This window comes from Rhinoderma darwinii, chromosome 4 (genome assembly GCF_050947455.1).
Source record: "Rhinoderma darwinii isolate aRhiDar2 chromosome 4, aRhiDar2.hap1, whole genome shotgun sequence".
Classification (NCBI taxonomy): domain Eukaryota; kingdom Metazoa; phylum Chordata; class Amphibia; order Anura; family Rhinodermatidae; genus Rhinoderma; species Rhinoderma darwinii.
The window spans coordinates 23,379,184-23,400,532 of NC_134690.1; positions in this window are offsets into that span (position 1 = coordinate 23,379,184).

Sequence of the window (21,349 nt, forward strand, 5' to 3'; positions counted from 1 at the left end):
CTCTGTAAAGCAGCTTTTGTAGCGGGATGTCTCCCTCTCTGTAAAGCAGCTCTTGTAGTGGGCTGTCTCCCTCTCTGTAAAGCAGCACCTGTAGCGGGCTGTCTCCCTCTCTGTAAAGCAGCTCATGTAGCGGGCTGTCTCCCTCTCTGTAAAGCAGCTCTTGTAGCGGGCTGTCTCCCTCTCTGTAAAGCAGCACCTGTAGCGGGCTGTCTCCCTCTCTGTAAAGCAGCACCTGTAGCAGGCTGCCTCCCTCTCTGTAAAGCAGCACCTGTAGCGGGCTGTCTGCCTCTCTGTAAAGCAGCACCTGTAGCGGGCTGTCTCCCTCTCTGTAAAGCAGCACCTGTAGCGGGCTGTCTGCCTCTCTGTAAAGCAGCACCTGTAGCGGGCTGTCTCCCTCTCTGTAAAGCAGCTCATGTAGCGGGCTGTCTCCCTCTCTGTAAAGCAGCTCCTGTAGCGGGCTGTCTCCCTCTCTGTAAAGCAGCTCCTGTAGCGGGCTGTCTCCCTCTCTGTAAAGCAGCTCTTGTAGCGGGCAGTCTCCCTCTTTGTAAAGAGGCTCTTGTAGCGGGCTGTCTCCCTCTCTGCAAAGCAGCTCTTGTAGCGGGCTGTCTGCCTCTCTGTAAAGCAGCTCTTGTAGCGGGCTGTCTGCCTCTCTGTAAAGCAGCTCATGTAGCGGGCTGTCTCCCTCTTTGTAAAGCAGCTCTTGTAGCGGGCTGTCTGCCTCTCTGTAAAGCAGCACCTGTAGCGGGCTGTCTCAGTCTTTGTAAAGCAGCTCTTGTAGCGGGCTGTCTCCCTCTCTGTAAAGCAGCACCTGTAGTGGGCAGTCTCCCTCTTTGTAAAGAGGCTCTTGTAGCGGGCTGTCTCCCTCTCTGTAAAGCAGCTCTTGTAGCGGGCTGTCTCCCTCTCTGTAAAGCAGCTCCTGTAGCGGGCTGTCTCCCTCTCTGTAAAGCAGCTCATGTAGCAGGCTGTCTCCCTCTCTGTAAAGCAGCTCTTGTAGCGGGCTGTCTCCCTCTCTGTAAAGCAGCTCTTGTAGCGGGCTGTCTGCCTCTCTGTAAAGCAGCACCTGTAGCGGGCTGTCTCAGTCTTTGTAAAGCAGCTCTTGTAGCGGGCTGTCTCCCTCTCTGTAAAGCAGCACCTGTAGCGGGCTGTCTCCCTCTCTGTAAAGCAGCACCTGTAGCGGGCAGTCTCCCTCTTTGTAAAGAGGCTCTTGTAGCGGGCTGTCTCCCTCTCTGTAAAGCAGCTCTTGTAGCGGGCTGTCTCCCTCTCTGTAAAGCAGCTCTTGTAGCGGGCTGTCTCCCTCTCTGTAAAGCAGCTCTTGTAGCGGGCTGTCTCCCTCTTTGTAAAGCAGCTCTTGTAGCGAGCTGTCTCCCTCTCTGTAAAGCAGCTCATGTAGCGGGATGTCTCCCTCTCTGTAAAGCAGCACCTGTAGCGGGCTGTCTCCCTCTCTGTAAAGCAGCTCTTGTAGCGGGCTGTCTCCCTCTCTGTAAAGCAGCTCTTGTAGCGGGCTGTCTCCCTCTCTGTAAAGCAGCTCTTGTAGCAGGCTGTCTCCCTCTTTGTAAAGAGGTTCTTGTAGCGGGCTGTCTCCCTCTCTGTAAAGCAGCTCTTGTAGCGGGCTGTCTCCCTCTCTGTAAAGCAGCTCTTGTAGCGGGCTGTCTCCCTCTCTGTAAAGCAGCTCTTGTAGCGGGCTGTCTCCCTCTGTAAAGCAGCTCATGTAGCGGGCTGTCTCCCTCTTTGTAAAGAGGCTCTTGTAGCGGGCTGTCTCCCTCTCTGTAAAGCAGCTCTTGTAGCAGGCTGTCTCCCTCTCTGTAAAGCAGCTCATGTAGCAGGCTGTCTCCCTCTCTGTAAAGCAGCTCATGTAGCGGGCTGTCTCCCTCTCTGTAAAGCAGCTCTTGTAGCGGGCTGTCTCCCTCTCTGTAAAGCAGCTCATGTAGCGGGCTGTCTCCCTCTCTGTAAAGCAGCACCTGTAGCGGGCTGTCTCCCTCTCTGTAAAGTAGCTCATGTAGCGGGCTGTCTCCCTCTCTGTAAAGTAGCTCATGTAGCGGGCTGTCTCCCTCTCTGTAAAGCAGCACCTGTAGCGGGCTGTCTCCCTCTCTGTAAAGCAGCACCTGTAGCGGGCTGTCTGCATCTCTGTAAAGCAGCTCATGTAGCGGGCTGTCTCCCTCTCTGTAAAGCAGCTCTTGTAGTGGGCAGTCTCCCTCTTTGTAAAGCAGCTCATGTAGCGGGATGTCTGCCTCTCTGTAAAGCAGCTCTTGTAGCGGGCTGTCTCCCTCTCTGTAAAGCAGCTCTTGTAGCGGGCTGTCTCCCTCTCTGTAAAGTAGCTCATGTAGCGGGCTGTCTCCCTCTCTGTAAAGTAGCTCATGTAGCGGGCTGTCTCCCTCTCTGTAAAGCAGCACCTGTAGCGGGCTGTCTGCCTCTCTGTAAAGCAGCTCATGTAGCGGGCTGTCTCCCTCTCTGTAAAGCAGCTCATGTAGCGGGCTGTCTCCCTCTCTGTAAAGCAGCTCATGTAGCGGGCTGTCTCCCTCTCTGTAAAGCAGCACCTGTAGCGGGCTGTCTGCCTCTCTGTAAAGCAGCTCTTGTAGCGGGCTGTCTCCCTCTCTGTAAAGCAGCTCTTGTAGCGGGCTGTCTCCCTCTCTGTAAAGTAGCTCATGTAGCGGGCTGTCTCCCTCTCTGTAAAGTAGCTCATGTAGCGGGCTGTCTCCCTCTCTGTAAAGCAGCACCTGTAGCGGGCTGTCTGCATCTCTGTAAAGCAGCTCATGTAGCGGGCTGTCTCCCTCTCTGTAAAGCAGCTCTTGTAGTGGGCAGTCTCCCTCTTTGTAAAGCAGCTCATGTAGCGGGATGTCTCCCTCTCTGTAAAGCAGCTCTTGTAGCGGGCTGTCTCCCTCTCTGTAAAGCAGCTCATGTAGCGGGATGTCTCCCTCTCTGTAAAGCAGCTCATGTAGCGGGCTGTCTCCCTCTCTGTAAAGCAGCTCATGTAGCGGGCTGTCTCCCTCTCTGTAAAGCAGCACCTGTAGCGGGCTGTCTCCCTCTCTGTAAAGCAGCACCTGTAGCGGTATGTCTCCCTCTCTGTAAAGCAGCTCATGTAGCAGGCTGTCTCCCTCTCTGTAAAGCAGCACCTGTAGCGGTATGTCTCCCTCTCTGTAAAGCAGCTCATGTAGCGGGCTGTCTCCCTCTCTGTAAAGCAGCTCATGTAGCGGGCTGTCTCCCTCTCTGTAAAGCAGCACCTGTAGCGGGATGTCTCCCTCTCTGTAAAGCAGCTCTTGTAGCGGGATTGTCTCCCTCTCTGTAAAGCAGCACCTGTAGCGGGCTGTCTCCCTCTCTGTAAAGTAGCTCTTGTAGCGGGCTGTCTCCCTCTCTGTAAAGTAGCTCATGTAGCGGGCTGTCTCCCTCTCTGTAAAGAAGCTCATGTAGCGGGCTGTCTCCCTCTCTGTAAAGCAGCTCTTGTAGCGGGCTGTCTCCCTCTCTGTAAAGCAGCTCATGTAGCGGGCTGTCTCCCTCTCTGTAAAGCAGCACCTGTAGCGGGATGTCTCCCTCTCTGTAAAGCAGCTCTTGTAGTGGGCTGTCTCCCTCTCTGTAAAGTAGCTCTTGTAGCGGGCTGTCTCCCTCTCTGTAAAGTAGCTCATGTAGCGGGCTGTCTCCCTCTCTGTAAAGTAGCTCATGTAGCGGGCTGTCTCCCTCTCTGTAAAGCAGCACCTGTAGCGGGCTGTCTGCCTCTCTGTAAAGCAGCTCTTGTAGCGGGCTGTCTCCCTCTCTGTAAAGCAGCTCTTGTAGCGGGCTGTCTCCCTCTCTGTAAAGCAGCTCATGTAGCGGGCTGTCTCCCTCTCTGTAAAGTAGCTCATGTAGCGGGCTGTCTCCCTCTCTGTAAAGCAGCACCTGTAGCGGGCTGTCTGCCTCTCTGTAAAGCAGCTCATGTAGCGGGCTGTCTCCCTCTCTGTAAAGCAGCTCTTGTAGTGGGCAGTCTCCCTCTCTGTAAAGCAGCTCATGTAGCGGGCTGTCTCCCTCTCTGTAAAGCAGCTCATGTAGCGGGCTGTCTCCCTCTCTGTAAAGCAGCATCTGTAGCGGGCTGTCTCCCTCTCTGTAAAGCAGCTCATGTAGCGGGCTGTCTCCCTCTCTGTAAAGCAGCTCTTGTAGCGGGCTGTCTCCCTCTCTGTAAAGCAGCACCTGTAGCGGGCTGTCTCCCTCTCTGTAAAGCAGCACCTGTAGCGGGCTGTCTCCCTCTCTGTAAAGCAGCTCATGTAGCGGGCTGTCTCCCTCTCTGTAAAGCAGCACCTGTAGCGGGCTGTCTCCCTCTCTGTAAAGCAGCACCTGTAGCGGGCTGTCTCCCTCTCTGTAAAGCAGCTCTTGTAGCGGGCTGTCTCCCTCTCTGTAAAGCAGCTCATGTAGCGGGCTGTCTCCCTCTCTGTAAAGCAGCTCATGTAGCGGGCTGTCTCCCTCTCTGTAAAGCAGCATCTGTAGCGGGCTGTCTCCCTCTCTGTAAAGCAGCTCATGTAGCGGGCTGTCTCCCTCTCTGTAAAGCAGCTCTTGTAGCGGGCTGTCTCCCTCTCTGTAAAGCAGCACCTGTAGCGGGCTGTCTCCCTCTCTGTAAAGCAGCTCATGTAGCGGGCTGTCTCCCTCTCTGTAAAGCAGCTCTTGTAGCGGGCTGTCTCCCTCTCTGTAAAGTAGCTCATGTAGCGGGCTGTCTCCCTCTCTGTAAAGCAGCTCATGTAGCGGGCTGTCTCCCTCTCTGTAAAGCAGCTCTTGTAGCGGGCTGTCTCCCTCTCTGTAAAGCAGCTCATGTAGCGGGCTGCCGTACTGCACACAAATGCATAACCAAGGACTGCTCTGCACATCCCCTACCTTTCTAGGCTAAATCTTCCTCCCCGGCCTTTCTGTACGATACAGATACATAGGAAGTAGATGCTGCAGAAGCGTCTCAGTTTGTTACACTGTAGAAAAATCCTGATTTTTTTTAAGGTGGGTAAAGAGGAGTGGGTGATTGGGCGTGTATTTGCCAATATTTATATAGAGCCCACTTTACAAGCTAATTGTGATAGAATGCCAGAAGTAAGAATATAAAAATTTAATATTTAAAAACAGTGTCTTCAACCCCATCCATCCATTACAGCAGTTTGTAAAAGTAAGAGATGGTGACAGATTCCCTTTAAGTAGATTCTAAATGGGTTTGCAGTAACTTGAGTTTAAAAGACTAATGAGAGTGTAAAAATGTTAAAGGGGCTGTCCAGAATTAGAAAAACATGGCTCCTTTCTTCTAAAAACAGCGCCACACCTATCCACAGGTTGTGTGCGATATTGCAGCTTAGGCCTATTCACTTCAATGGAGTTGAGCTGCAATACCAGACACAACCCATGAACAGGTGTGGTGCTGTTTCTGGAATAAAGTTTTAAGGACAACCTATTTTAAGGAGTAAATGATACGACCAATCAAATTGACAACTAAGGGTTTGTCTGGTTACTAGCATGATTGTATCTCTTACTAGTTTATGTTATATGATGCATCTCTTTTATTTTAACGTCCAACTTTTTGCCAGGTACCTGAAACCACCATGACAATTTGAAAACAAAACATTGGATACTCCAGTCCAACGCTTATGTCAATATATACTCGTCTGCCAAAGAGATTTGACGGTGGTTACCAAATAAATGATTAAATATGAGCGCTATTTATTTTACTTAAAATATTTTCAGTGTGCACTGATCCATAACTTCAAAATGTAAGCCGTGCTGTCAGAGGGGATAACCTGTCCATGTACTGTCCTTCAGGTTAGCGTGTAAGTTCAATATAAACCTAGATCAATGTGTTTAATGAGGACATTCATTCAAAAATAATCATACAAATGTTCATAATAATAATAATAATAATAATAATAATAATAATAATAATAATAAAAAACGAATTTAACCCCTTCCCTCTTTGGCCATTTTTGACCTTCCTGACTGAGCCTCATTTTTCAAATCTGACATGTTTCACTTTATGTGGTAATAACTTCGGAATGCTTTTACCTATCCAAGCGATTCTGAGATTGTTTTCTCGTGACACATTGGACTTTATGTTACTGGCAATATTTGCTCGATACGTTCAATATTTAATTGTGAAAAACACCCAAATTTAGCGAAAAATTTCAAAAATTCGCATTTTTGTACATTTAAATGTATCTGCTTGTAAGACAGGCAGTTGCACTATACAAAATTGTTGCTCATTAACATCCTCCATATGTCTAATTTAGGTTGGCATCGTTTTTTTGAACATCCTTTGGCTTAGAACTTTAGCAGCAATTTCTAACATTTTGAAGAAAATTTCAAAAGGCTATTTTTACGGGGGTCAGTTCAGTTGTGAAGTGGCTTTGAGGGCTTTATATATTAGAAACTCCCAATAAATCACCCCATTTTAAAAACTTCACCCCTCAAAGTATTCAAAACAGCATTTAGAAAGTTTCTTAACCCTTTAGGTGCTTCACAGGAATTAAAGCAATGTAGAGGTAAAATTTACAAATGTCATTTTTTTTGCAGAAATTCATTTTTAATTAAAAAAAATAGTAACACAGAAAGTTTTTTTTTTTTTAGAGAAATGCAACTCAATATTTATTGCCCAGGTTCTGCAGTTTTAGGAAATATCCGACATGTGGCCCTAGCATGGTAATGAACTGAAGCATCGTCCTCAGAAGCAAAGGAGTACCTGGTGGATTTTGGGGCCTTCTTTTTATTAGAATGTATTTTAGGCACCGTCACAGGTTTGAAGGGCTCTTGCGGTCCCAAAACAGTGGAAATCCCCAAAAGTGACCCCATTTGGGAAACTACACACCTCAAGGAAATTATCTAGGGGTATAGTGAGCATTTTGATCCCACAGTTTTATTGCAGAAATTATTGGAAGTAGGCCGTGAAAATTAAAATCGAAATTTTTTCAAAGAAAATGTAGGTCTAGCGATTTTTTTCTCATTTCCACAAGAACTAAAGGAGAAAAAGCACTGCAAAATTTGTAAAGCAATTTCTACCGAATAAAACAATTCCCCACATGTGGTAATAAACGGCTGTTTGGACACACGGCAGGGCTTAGAAGGGAAAGAGCGCTATTTGACCTTTGGAGATCACATTTGGCAGGAATGGTTTGCGGAGGCCATGTCGCATTTGCAAAGCCCCTGAGGCACCAAAACAACGTAAAAGCTCAAAAAGTGACCCCATTTAGAAAACTACACCCCTTGAGGAATTCATCTAGGGGTGTAGTGAGCATTTTGACCCCACATGTGTTTCATAGATTTTATTAGAATTGGGCAGTGAAAATGAAAACAATCCCTTTTCTTCAATAAGACGTAGCTTTAGCTCAAAATCTATAATTTTCTCAACAAATAAAGGAAAAAAAGAACAGCAACATTTGTAAAGCAACTTCTCCAGACTACAGCAATACCCCATATGTGGTCATAAACTGCTGTTTGGGCAAACAGTAGGGCTCAGAAGGGAAGGAGCGGCATTTGGCTTTTGGAGTGCAGATTTTGCTGGATTGGTTTCTGGGTGCCTGTGGGACCAAAACAGTGGTGACCCCATTTTGGAAACTACACCCCTCAAGGGGTGTATTGAGAATTTTCAACCCACAGGTCTTTTTCATAAATGAATGCGCTATGGATAGTGCAAAGTAAAAATTTATATTTTTCCCCAGATATGCCATTTTAGTGGAAAATATGTCGGGCCCAGCTTGTGCCACTGGAGACACAAACCCCAAAAATTGTTAAAAGGGTTCTCCCAGGTATGGCGATGCCATATATGTGGAAGTAAACTGCTGTTTGTGCTCACTGTAGGGTTCAGAGGGGAGGGAGCGCCATTTGGCTTTTGGAGGACGGATTTTGCTTGGTAGTAGTTCTCTTTGAGTATTGCTGGTGTTTCCGTTTATAATGTGGGGGTACATGTAAGCTGGGCAGAGTACATCAGGGGCATAGTCAGGTGGTATAATAATGGGGTAAAAAAACAATAAAAAAACAATAAAATAATCCATAGATGTGTGTTATGCTGTGACACAATCCTTTCTGCACAGGCCGGTGTCGCACTGATATGTTTGGGACCCACCCTTCCTGGATCCCTAATTTTAGGGCCTTGATAAATCACCACTTGAAACAGAAGAAATGTTCCCATTGGAGCTGCCCAACCGCATATTTTTCTTTCCTGACTTATTGAAGCCTTAACTAATTTTATTTTTTCATAAACGTAGTGGTATGAGGGCTGTTTTTTTGCGGGACGAGCTGTAGTTATTATTGGTACCATTTTGGGGTACACACGAGTTTTTGATCACTTTTTATCCTATTTTTTGGGAGGCCAGGTGACCAAAAAACGGCATTTCTGGCATAGTTTTTTTTATACAGCATTCACCATGCGTTATAAGCTACTTGTTAACTTTATTCTGCGGGTGAGTACGATTCCGGCGATACCTAATTTATAGCACATTTTTATGTTTTACAACTTTTTGAACAATAAAATTACTTTTGTAAAAAATAATGTATTTTTTCTGTTGCCATGTTGTGAGAACCATAACTTTTTAATTTTTTCGTCGACACCTCTATGAGGGCTTGTTTTTTGCGAGACAAGCTATAGTTTTTAAAGGCACCATCTTTGGATACATGCTACTTTTTGTAGGGCAAAGTGACCAAAAAACTGAAATTCTGGCATTGTTTTTTACGTTTTGTTTTTTTACGCTGTTCACCGCATGGAATAATTAACAAATATTTTTATAGTTTAGGTTGTTACAGTCGCGGTGATACCAGATATGTATGCTTTATTTTATTTTTTCAATAATAAAGGACTTCACAAGGGAAAAAGGACGATTGTGGACTTTATTACTTGAAACTTTTATTATATGTTTTACAAATTTTTATTTATTTTTTTTTCACTTTTTTTACACTTTACGTTAGTCCGACTAAGGGACTTGAAGGTCCAACTGTCAGATTTTTTTTCTAATACATTGCACTACCAATGTAGTGCAATGCATTATATCTGTCAGTCATTCACTGACAGCAAGTCGATTAGGCTTCGCCTCCCGGCGGGGCCTAATCGGCTTCCATAATGGCAAAGCAGGAGGCCATTGTTAGGTCTCCTGTTTCCATAGTAGCAGTCCGCAGCCCTGATTGTACAATCAGGGCTGCCGATCTCCTGACAACCACTAAGATGCAGCGATCGCTGCATCTGAGGGGTTAATGGTAGGGATCAGAGCTAGCTCCGGTTCCTGACGTTACAGGTGGATGTCAGCTGTAACATACAGCTGATATCCACCGCTGATGACGCCAGCTCAGCTCTTGAGCCGGCGCCATCTTGCTGGCGGCTACGGAAGCCTTTCAAGCCCTGCAACGGGCAGGGGGCTGAAAGTTTTCTGTGCTAGGCAGACCGGGAGGCCAGTATTAGGCCTCCGGTTGCCATTGCAGCCACCGGCACCCCGGCGATTTCATTGCTGGGGTGCCAATGAGCTGCAAACACCTTAAATGCAGCGATCGCTTTTGAGCGCTGCATTTATGGGGTTAATGGCGGGAATCGAAGCTAACTTCGGTCCCCGCCATTACAGCAGCATGTCAGCTGTCAGATACAGTGGAGGTGAAATTTACAAAACTATATTTTTTTTTGCTAAAATGTCATTTTATTCCATTTTTTTCTGGAACACAGAAGGTTTTACCAGAGAAACTCAACTTAATATTTATTGCCCATATTCTGCAGTTTTTAGAAATATCCCACATGTGGCCCTAGTGCGCTACTGGACTAAAACACAGGCCTCAGAATCAATGGAGCACCTAGAGGATTTTGGGGACTCCTTTTTATTAGACAATATTTTAGGCACCATGTCAGGTTTGAAGAAGTTTTGTCGTGCCAAACAGTGGAAACCCCTTAAAAAATACAGCATTTGGCAAACTGGACCCCTCAAGGAATTTATCAAGGGTTATAAGGAGCATTTTGCTGAATTTGGTGGAATTAGGCCATGAAAATGAAAATATAATTTTTTTTTCCAATAGAACTTAGAAATTGACAATTTTTACAAGGAATAAAGGAGAAAAAGCACCCCAACATTTGAAAAGCAATTTCTTCTGATTATGGCAACACCCCACATGTGGTAATAAACTGCTGTTTGGACACACGGCAGGGCTCAGAAGGGAAGGAGTGCCATTTGGCTTTTGGAGTTAAGATTTGCTGAATTGGTTTTTGGGTGCCATATCGCATTTGTAAAGACCCTGAGGGAACAAAACAGTGGAAACCACCCAAAGGTGAACCCATTTTGGAAACTGCACCCCTCATGGAATTTATCTAACGGTATAGTGAGCATTTAGACCCCATTGTTTTTTTAGCTGAATTTATTGGATTTAGGTAGTAAAAATGAAAATCGAAATCTTTTTTACTAAAAGGTTGAGTTTTTTTATTTTCACAAGGAATACAGGAGAAAAAGCACCCAACACTTGTAAAACAATTTCTCTTGAGTATGGCAATACCCCACATGTGGTAATAAACTGCTGTTTGGACACACAGCAGTTCTTAGAATGGCAGGAGCACTACTTGGCATGCAGATTTAGCTTGATTGGTTTTTAGGCACCATGTCGCATTTGCAGAGCCCCTGAGGTACCAGCACAGTAGAAACCCCTGAAAAGTGACTCCATTTTGGAAACTACACCCCTCAGGGCATTCATCTAGGGGTGTAGTGAGCATTTTATTAGAATAAGGCCTGATTTACACAAGCGTGTGCGTTTTGCGCGCGCAAAAAACGCTGCGTTTTGCGCGCGTTGGTATTGCGTATGCACTGCGTATACGCAGCGTTGTTGCGTTTTAAACGCGCGCACGACTAGCGTTTGCATTGCGCGTAAAAAACGCAGAGGGGATTAGTGGGACGCCCGCCTACAAATAGGCCAGCTGGCCCAACCCCTGCTTGCTGGGAGAAGCCTGTTTAGAACCTTATTTCCGCCTCTGCAGAAACCACAGTGTGTGTTTCTCCCTTCACGTTGGAATCGCCTTGACACGCCACAATTATGCCTTCGCCATCGCTGGCGCGTGTGCTTCTTGTCTGGATGATCTCACGTCGGTTTGGGGAGCGCCGACACATGCTGCAGCACCAGACGCCTGTAAGAAGTCGCATTTGGGTTCATCCACTTGTGGCCCAACGTACAATAAAAGGAGGCCATTTCCATACCCTGTATGAGGACTTACGCCGGCATCCTGAAAAATTTCGAGCCTTCTGCCGCATGTCTGTGGCCACATTTGACCTTCTGCTTGAGCAAACGCGCTCTGGTCTCACCTACCAGAATACCAACATGAGACGCTGCATTTCGGCCGAGGAACGGCTGCTTGTGACCTTGAGGTATGTGTGCAGCTGCTATTACTTAGTCCATGACGCTGTCTGCTTCACCAGCCCCCCACTAACATGTGTTCTGCCTTTCTTTTTTCTTTCTCGTTGTTTTCTAGATTTCTGGCCACAGGCAATAGTTATCATTCGTTGCATTTTGAAATTCTTTTGGGAGTGACCACCATTTCGTTCATTGTCACATCCACCTGTGTCGTGTTGTGGCAGAGGTTAAAGAGCACGGTCATGCCTCAGCCCACGACAGAACAGTGGCTAAGTATTTCAGAGGGATTTCTTACAGCTACTGAATTTCCAAATTGCATTGGTGCCCTAGACGGCAAACACATTCGTGTGAGAAAGCCCCCACGCAGTGGCTCGCAATACTATAACTACAAGCAGTATTTTTCTATGGTATTGTTAGCCTTGGCGGACACTAATTATTGTTTCACTATTGTTGACATTGGCTCGTATGGAAGCTCGGCAGATGCCCGCATATTCCGTTCATCAAGAATGGGGAAGCGACTCGTGAATAATCGACTGGCGGTGCCGGAACCTTCCATCCTCCCGGGCTCCAGCGGCCCCCCAATCCCGTATGTCATCGTCGCGGATGAGGGGTTTGCACTCACAAGGAAAGTCATGGGTCCCTTTGCAAGAAGGGGCTTGGATGACCGTCGGCGCATGTTCAATCTCCGCCTTGGCCGAGCTCGGCGATGTGTGGAATGTGCCTTTGACATTATGTCGAACAGGTGGCGTGTCTTTCTGTCAACAATGCAATTGTCCATGCAGAATGTCACACGTGTTATAGAAGCGTGTGTAGTTCTGCATAACTTCTGCCGCATTAATGATGCTACCTTTGATGCAGAATATATCCTAACACATGCAGGCACCAGTGACATTGGCCCTGTGATTCCTCTCGGCCGATCTGTCTCTTCCGGCCTTCGAGTGCGGGATACTTTGGCGGCATATTTTGAGTACCCATCTGGAACCGCACCGTGGGGGGTTGATGACCTTTGAAGGGGTGTCTGTTGTTTGGCGGCTTCACTACACACGTCACATGTGACCAGTTATTTCATGTTTTTTTGGGGTTGGTGTTGGGTTAGGGACTCGCAAAACATGAGGACCCTTGACGCGGGTTGCGAGCTTACATCTGTCGGGGTTTGAGCAGGACTTTAGACAGTTGGCGACTTACTTTCCCGAGATATCATGTTGTGCGGCCTAAAGTTCGGAAAGTCCAATTGCAAGTGTACTTAGGTTGCTTCGGGGCCCATGGCAGCACCTAAACGTTGCCACCGCTTGCAATCCATGTCAAACCCCGAGAGATTAACTAAAACCTCATATCACGTGTGTATGCATTGGACCAAAAGGCCAGAAGTGTGTGAGAGTGTAGGCAAAGGAAATGTGTGTCAAACCTTGTGTTGTGTGGTATCAATGAATAACAACACGAAATCCAACCATTAACCATGACATTTTTTAATGCTGTGTTTGGGCACAACACAAACTTTTTGCATCAAAAGAAAAACACCAACATGGTGTATATTAATACACATCCAACAAATGATACCGAAATAAACATTGGCAGGCCTGCACCACACACAACTGTGGCGTCCTAAACTCTTGGCACCAACACACTCATAGGTGTTGGTATTGTTGTCCCGGGGAGGAATACGCCTGCATTTCAGCACCACTATGCTGGACCTGGAGCTGGCTAGGTTGTTCCTCGCCAGCATAGTGGTGCTGATGTTGGGGGTGGAATATCGGGCCAGGGAAGTGGGGAGCCATAGGGCGCAAGTACGGATGCGGGCGTGCCATCTGGGGGACAGGGTGGAATGGGGCAGGCACCTGGGGCGAGGTGGCCGGCATGTATGAACTGCGCCATTGCTCTATGGCCGTGAAGCAGATGTTAGGATTGTGGGGCGGTCTGGAAGCGTCGATCAATGTGACTATCGACGCCTGCAGACGGCCCATACGGTCCATGGGCACCAGCCGTAGGAGCGGAACTATGCTTCGCCCAAACGCGTCATTCCCGTCATCTTCAGCGGCTCGCCTTAGATACTCGAGGACACGAGTATCTACCTGGGCAGCTGTGGAGGGCTGTGGAGCACGGACACGGCGATTGTTGGAGAGGCGACGGCCCCTGCAGACTGGCCATGTGCCGGTTCCTGGGGTGTCGGCTCTGGGCTGGGCGGCAGGACATTGGGAGCAGGAGGTTCTTGCTGAGACTCGCCGACGTCAGTCTCCTCGGCGGTGTCCTCCAAATTGTCGGTGGTTCTACAAGGAGAAAAAAACGTAAGAATAGAATATTGAACAATGCCCACACCAACACGTTGGAAAACAGGACATGGGCAAACACACATTAGACACATGCAAAGGCATAAACTCTTATGTGCGCATCTCCATGATGTCCTTCAAGAACATCAGCTGCTTTGTGTAGATATAGGGGCGTTTGCGAGAAGCGCCATCTCCGCTGCGTCCCCTGTCACCCATCTCTCTGCGAAATTGATCACGGCAGCTCCGCCACCGTGTTTTGATATCTTGGACTGTTGGATTTAACAAACACATAACACGCCATCAGAACTATCACCTCTCACTTCTAACTGAAGGGCCCTGCAGTGCCAATGACGTGGGACACGGTGATGCGCCTGCTCCACCAAAGTTCCTCGTGCTAATGCGCGGAATACACATACAGGGCCCCAGGTCTTCTATAGGGATGACAGGCATTGACAGAAAATGCGTGGTACTCACCCAACCGAGTGCAGTCCCGGGTTCGGCCACTCTCCCACTCCTGCTCAAAAAGGTTCTGGGCGACGACCTCCCAGGCGTCCTCCTTGACCGTCCTGTTGTGGTACTCCTCTGAGCGCGTGTCCCAGATTGCAGGATGGTCCTGGACAAAGAGGATGAGGCGCTCTTCGTCCATCCCGAGCGGCATGGCAGTAGATTAGTTCACAAACAGCAAGCAACCTTGACAGAATCTCCAGGCACTGACTAGGCTTGCCCCCTCGCACTGGAAACGCAGGCACTTCCTGGTTTGGGTTTGCTTTGTCTAGCTTTATAGACTCTTTTGCATGGACATAACAGCTCTTGCGTGATTTTCGCGCATGCAACGCAGGATCGTCCGTATGGCATGCGTTGTTTTCACGCACCCATTGACTTCAATGGGTGCGTGTTGCGCGAAAAATGCACGATTATAGAACATGTCGTGAGTTTTACGCAACGCACTCACGCTGCGCAAAATTCACGCTTCGTCTGCACTGCCCCATAGAGTAATATAGGTGCGTACGACACGCGTGAAAAGCACGCGCGTCGCAAGCGCGTATATTACGCTCGTGTAAATGAGGCCTTAGGTAGTGAAAATGAAAACTTTTTTTCTAAAAATATGTAGTTTCAGCTCCCATTTTTTTATTTTCATGAGGGATAATAGGAGAAAAAGCACCACACAATTTGTTACTCAATTTCTCCCGAGTACAGCAATAACCCATGTGTGGCCCTAAACTGCTGTTTGGGCACATGGCAGCGCTCAAAATGGAATGAGCACCATTTGGCTTTTAGAGCTCAGATTTTGCTAGATTGGTGTATGTGTGCCATGTCGCATTTGCAGAGCCTCTGAGATACCAAAGTATAGTAGAAACGCCTGTGAAGTTACTTTTCTGTAGCTGTGCGGAGTACATCAGGGAATATGTAAACTGTGCGGAGTACATCAGGGTATATGTAATATGTGCGGAGTACATCAGGATATATGTAAGCTGCGCGGAGTACATCAGGGTATATGTAAGTTGTGCGGAGTACATCAGAGTATATGTAAGTTCGGCAGAGTACATAAGGGTATATGTCAGCTGGGCAGAGTACATCAGGGTATATATAAGATGTGCGGAGAACATCAGGGTATATATAAGATGTGCGGAGAACATCAGGGTATATGTAAGCTGTGCGGAGTACTTCAGGGTATATGTAAGCTGTGCGGAGTACATCAGGGTATATGTAAGCTGTGAGGAGTACATCAGGGTATATGTAAGCTGTGCGGAGTACATCAGGGTATATGTAAGCTGGGCGGAGTACATCAGGGTATATGTAATAAGTGCGGAGTACATCAGGGCATATGTAAGCTGTGCGGAGTACATCAGGGTATATGTAATCTGTGCGGAGTACATCAGCGTATATGTAAGCTGTGCGGAGTACATCAGGGTATATGTAATATGTGAGGAGTACATCAGGGTATATGTAAGCTGGGCGGAGTACATCAGGGTATATGTAATCTGTGCGGAGTACATCAGGGTATATGCAAGCTGTGTCGGAGTACATCAGGGTATATGTAAGATGTGCGGAGTACATCAGGATATATGTAAGCTGTGAGGAGTACATCAGGGTATATGTAAGCTGTGCAGAGTACATCAGGGTATATGTAAGATGTGCGGAGTACATCAGGATATATGTAAGCTGTGTGGAGTACATCAGGGTATATGTAAGCTGTGCAGAGTACATCAGGGTGTATGTAAGCTGTGCGGAGTACATCAGGGTATACTTAAGCTGTGCGGAGTACATCAGGGTATATGTAAGCTGTGCGGAGTACATCAGGGTATATGTAATATGTGAGGAGTACATCAGGGTATATGCAATATGTGCAGAGTATATCAGGGTATATGTAAACTGTGAGTAGTACATCAGGGTATATGTAATCTGTGCGGAGTACATCAGCGTATATGTAAGCTGTGCAGAGTACATCAGGGTATATATAAGCTATGCAGAGTACATCAGGGTATACGTAATATGTACGGAGTACATCAGGGTATATGTAATCTGTGCAGAGTACATCAGGGTATATGTACGGTGTGTAGAGTACATCAGGGTATATGTAATATGTACGGAGTACATCAGGGTATATGTAAGCTGTGTGGAGTACATAAGGGTATATGTAAGCTGGGCAGAGAACATCAGGGTATATATAAGATGTGCGGAGAACATCAGGGTATATGTAAGCTGTGCGGAGTACTTCAGGGTATATGTAAGCTGTGCCGAGTACATCAGGGTATATGTAAGCTGTGCCGAGTACATCAGGGTATATGTAAGCTGTGCGGAGTACATCAGGGTATATGTAAGCTGGGCGGAGTACATCAGGGTATATGTAAGCTGTGTGGAGTACATCAGGGTATATGTAAGCTGGGCGGAGTACATCAGGGTATATGTAAGCTGTGTGGAGTACATCAGGGTATATGTAAGCTGTGCGGGGTACATCAGGATATATGTAATATGTGCGGAGTACATCAGGGTATATGTAAGCTGTGCGGAGTACATCAGGGTATATGTAAGCTGGGCGGAGTACATCATGGTATATGTAAGCTGTGCAGGGTACATCAGGGTATATGTAATCTGTGCGGAGTACATCAGGGTATACGTAAGCTGTGCGGAGTACATCAGGGTATATGTAAGCTGTGTCGGAGTACATCAGGGTATATGTAAGATGTGTGGAGTACATCAGGGTATATGTAAGCTGTGCAGAGTACATCAGGGTGTATGTAAGCTGTGCGGAGTACATCAGGGTATATGTAAGCTGTGCAGAGTACATCAGGGTATATGTAATATGTGCGGAGTACATCAGGGCATATGTAAGCTGTGCGGAGTACATCAGGGTATATGTAATCTGTGCGGAGTACATCAGCGTATATGTAAGCTGTGCGGAGTACATCAGGGTATATGTAATATGTGAGGAGTACATCAGGGTATATGTAATCTGTGCGGAGTACATCAGGGTATATGTAAGCTGTGTGGAGTACATCAGGGTATATGTAAGCTGGGCGGAGTACATCAGGGTATATGTAAGCTGTGTGGAGTACATCAGGGTATATGTAAGCTGTGCGGGGTACATCAGGATATATGTAATATGTGCGGAGTACATCAGGGTATATGTAAGCTGTGCGGAGTACATCAGGGTATATGTAAGCTGGGCGGAGTACATCATGGTATATGTAAGCTGTGCAGGGTACATCAGGGTATATGTAATCTGTGCGGAGTACATCAGGGTATACGTAAGCTGTGCGGAGTACATCAGGGTATATGTAAGCTGTGTCGGAGTACATCAGGGTATATGTAAGATGTGTGGAGTACATCAGGGTATATGTAATCTGTGCAGAGTACATCAGGGTGTATGTAAGCTGTGCGGAGTACATCAGGGTATATGTAAGCTGTGCAGAGTACATCAGGGTATATGTAAGATGTGCGGAGTACATCAGGGTGTATGTAAGCTGTACGGAAGTACATCAGGGTATATGTAAGATGTGCGGAGTACATCAGGGTATATAAAAGCTGTGCGGAGTACATCAGGGTATATGTAATATGTGAGGAGTACATCAGGGAATATGTAATCTGTGCGGAGTACATCAGGGTATATGTAATATGTGCGGAGTACATCAGGGTATATGTAATATGTGCGGAGTACATCAGGGTATATATAATATGTGAGGAGTACATCAGGGTATATGTAATTTGTGCGGAGTACATCAGGGTATATGTAAGCTGTGCGGAGTACATCAGGATATATGTAATCTGTGTGGAGTACATCAGGGTATATGTAAGCTGGGCGGAGTACATCAGGGTATATGTAATCTGTGCGGAGAACATCAGGGTATATGTAAACTGTGTGGAGTACATCAGGGTATATGTAAGCTGTGAGGAGTACATCAGGGTATATGTAATATGTGAGGAGTACATCAGGGTATATGTAATCTGTGCGGAGTACATCAGGGTATATGTAAGCTGTGCGGAGTACATCAGGGTATATGTAAGCTGTGCGGAGTACATCAGGGTATATGTAAGCTGTGTGGAGTACATCAGGATATATGTAATATGTGAGGAGTACATCAGGGTATATGTAAGCTGTGCGGAGTACATCAGGGTATATGTAAACTGTGCGGAGTACATCAGGGTATATGTAATCTGTGCGGAGTACATCAGGGTATATGTAATATGTGAGGGGTACATCAGGGTATATGTAAGCTGTGAGGAGTACATCAGGGTATATGTAAACTGTGAGGAGTACATCAGGATATATGTAATATGTGCGGAGTACATCAGGGTATATGTAAGCTGTGTGGAGTACATCAGGATATATGTAATATGTGAGGTGTACATCAGGGTATATGTAATCTGTGCGGAGTATATCAGGGTATATGTAATATGTGAGGAGTACATCAGGGTATATGTAAACTGTGAGGAGTACATAAGGAAATATGTAATCTGTGCGGAGTACATCAGGGTAGATGTAATATGTGAGGAGTACATCAGGGTATATGTAAACTGTGCGGAGTACATCAGGGAATATGTAATCTGTGCGGAGTACATCAGGGTATATGTAATATGTGAGGAGTACATCAGGGTATATGTAAACTGTGAGGAGTACATCAGGGTATATGTAAGCTGTGTGGAGTACATCAGGGTATATGTAAGCAGTGTGGAGTACATCAGGGTATATGTAAACTGTGCGGAGTACATCAGGGTATATGTAAGCTGTGCGGAGTACATCAGGGTATATGTAATATGTGCGGAGTACATCAGGGTATATGTAATATGTGTGGAGTACATCAGGGTATATGTAAGCTGTGAGGAGTACATCAGGGTATATGTAATATGTGCGGAGTACATCAGGGTACATGTAAGCTGTGCGGAGTACATCAGGATATATGTAATCTGTGAGGAGTACATCAGGGTATATATAAACTGTGCGGAGAACATCAGGGTATATGTAATCTGTGCGGAGTACATCAGGGTATATGTAATATGTGAGGAGTACATCAGGGTATATGTAAACTGTGAGGAGTACATCAGGGTATATATAAGCTGTGCGGAGAACATTTGGGTATATGTAATATGTGAGGAGTACATCAGGGTATATGTAAACTGGGCGGAGAACATCAGTGTATATGTAAGCTGTGCGGAGTACATCAGGGTATATGTAATCTGTGCGGAGTACATTAGGGTATATGTAAGCTGTGCGGAGTACATCAGGGTATATGTAATCTGTGCGGAGTACATCAGGATATATGTAAGCTGTGTGGAGTACATCAGGATATATGTAATCTGTGCGGAGTACATCAGGATATATGTAAGCTGTGTGGAGTACATCAGGGTATATGTAATATGTGCAGAGTACATCAGGGTATATGTAAACTGTGAGGAGTACATCAGGGTATATGTAATATGTGAGGAGTACATCAGGGTATATGTAAAATGTGCGGGTACATCAGGGTATATGTAAGCTGTGCAGAGTACATCAGGGTATATGTAATATGTGAGGAGTACATCAGGGTATATGTACGGTGTGTAGAGTACATCAGGGTATATGTAATATGTACGGAGTACATCAGGGTATATGTAAGCTGTGTGGAGTACATAAGGGTATATGTAAGCTGGGCAGAGTACATCAGGGTATATATAAGATGTGCGGAGAACATCAGGGTATATATAAGATGTGCGGAGAACATCAGGGTATATGTAAGCTTTGCGGAGTACTTCAGGGTATATGTAAGCTGTGCGGAGTACATCAGGGTATATGTAAGCTGTGCCGAGTACATCAGGGTATATGTAAGCTGTGCGGAGTACATCAGGGTATATGTAAGCTGGGCGGAGTACATCAGGGTATATGTAAGCTGTGTGGAGTACATCAGGGTATATGTAAGCTGTGCGGGGAACATCAGGATATATGTAATATGTGCGGAGTACATCAGGGTATATGTAAGCTGTGCGGAGTACATCAGGGTATATGTAAGCTGGGCGGAGTACATCATGGTATATGTAAGCTGTGCAGGGTACATCAGGGTATATGTAATCTGTGCGGAGTACATCAGGGTATACGTAAGCTGTGCGGAGTACATCAGGGTATATGTAAGCTGTGTCGGAGTACATCAGGGTATATGTAAGATGTGCGGAGTACATCAGGGTATATGTAAGCTGTGCAGAGTACATCAGGGTGTATGTAAGCTGTGCGGAATACATCAGGGTATATGTAAGCTGTGCAGAGTACATCAGGGTATATGTAAGATGTGCGGAGTACATCAGGGTGTATGTAAGCTGTACGGAAGTACATCAGGGTATATGTAAGCTGTGCGGAGTACCTCAGGGTATATAAAAGCTGTGCGGAGTACATCAGGGTATATGTAATATGTGAGGAGTACATCAGGGTATATGTAATCTGTGCAGAGTACATCAGGGTATATGTAATATGTGCGGAGTACATCAGGGTATATGTAATATGTGCGGAGTACATCAGGGTATATATAATATGTGAGGAGTACATCAGGGTATATGTAATTTGTGCGGAGTACATCAGGGTATATGTAAGCTGTGCGGAGTACATCAGGATATATGTAACCTGTGTGGAGTACATCAGGGTATATGTAAGCTGGGCGGAGTACATCATGGTATTTCTAATCTGTGCGGAGAACATCAGGGTATATGTAAACTGTGTGGAGTACATCAGGGTATATGTAAGCTGTGAGGAGTACATCAGGGTATATGTAATATGTGCGGAGTACATCAGGGTATATGTAAGCTGTGCGGAGTACATCAGGGTATATGTAATCTGTGCGGAGTACATCAGGGTATATGTAATATGTGTGGAGTACATCAGGGTATATGTAATCTGTGAGGAGTACATCAGTGTATATGTAATATGTGCGGTGTACTTCAGGGTATATGTAAGCTGTGCGGGGTAGATCAGGGTATATGTAAGCTGTGAGGAGTACATCAGGGTATATGTAAGCTGTGCAGCATACATCAGGGTATATGTAAGCTGTGCGGAGTACATCAGGGTATATGTAAGCTGTGCGGAGTACATCAGGGTATATGTAAGCTGTGCGGAGTACATCAGGGTATATGTAAGCTGTGTGGAGTACATCAGGATATATGTAATATGTGAGGAGTACATCAGGGTATATGTAAGCTGTGCGGAGTACATCAGGGTATATGTAAACTGTGTGGAGTACATCAGGGTATATGTAATCTGTGCGGAGTACATCAGGGTATATGTAATATGTGAGGAGTACATCAGGGTATATGTAAACTGTGAGGAGTACATAAGG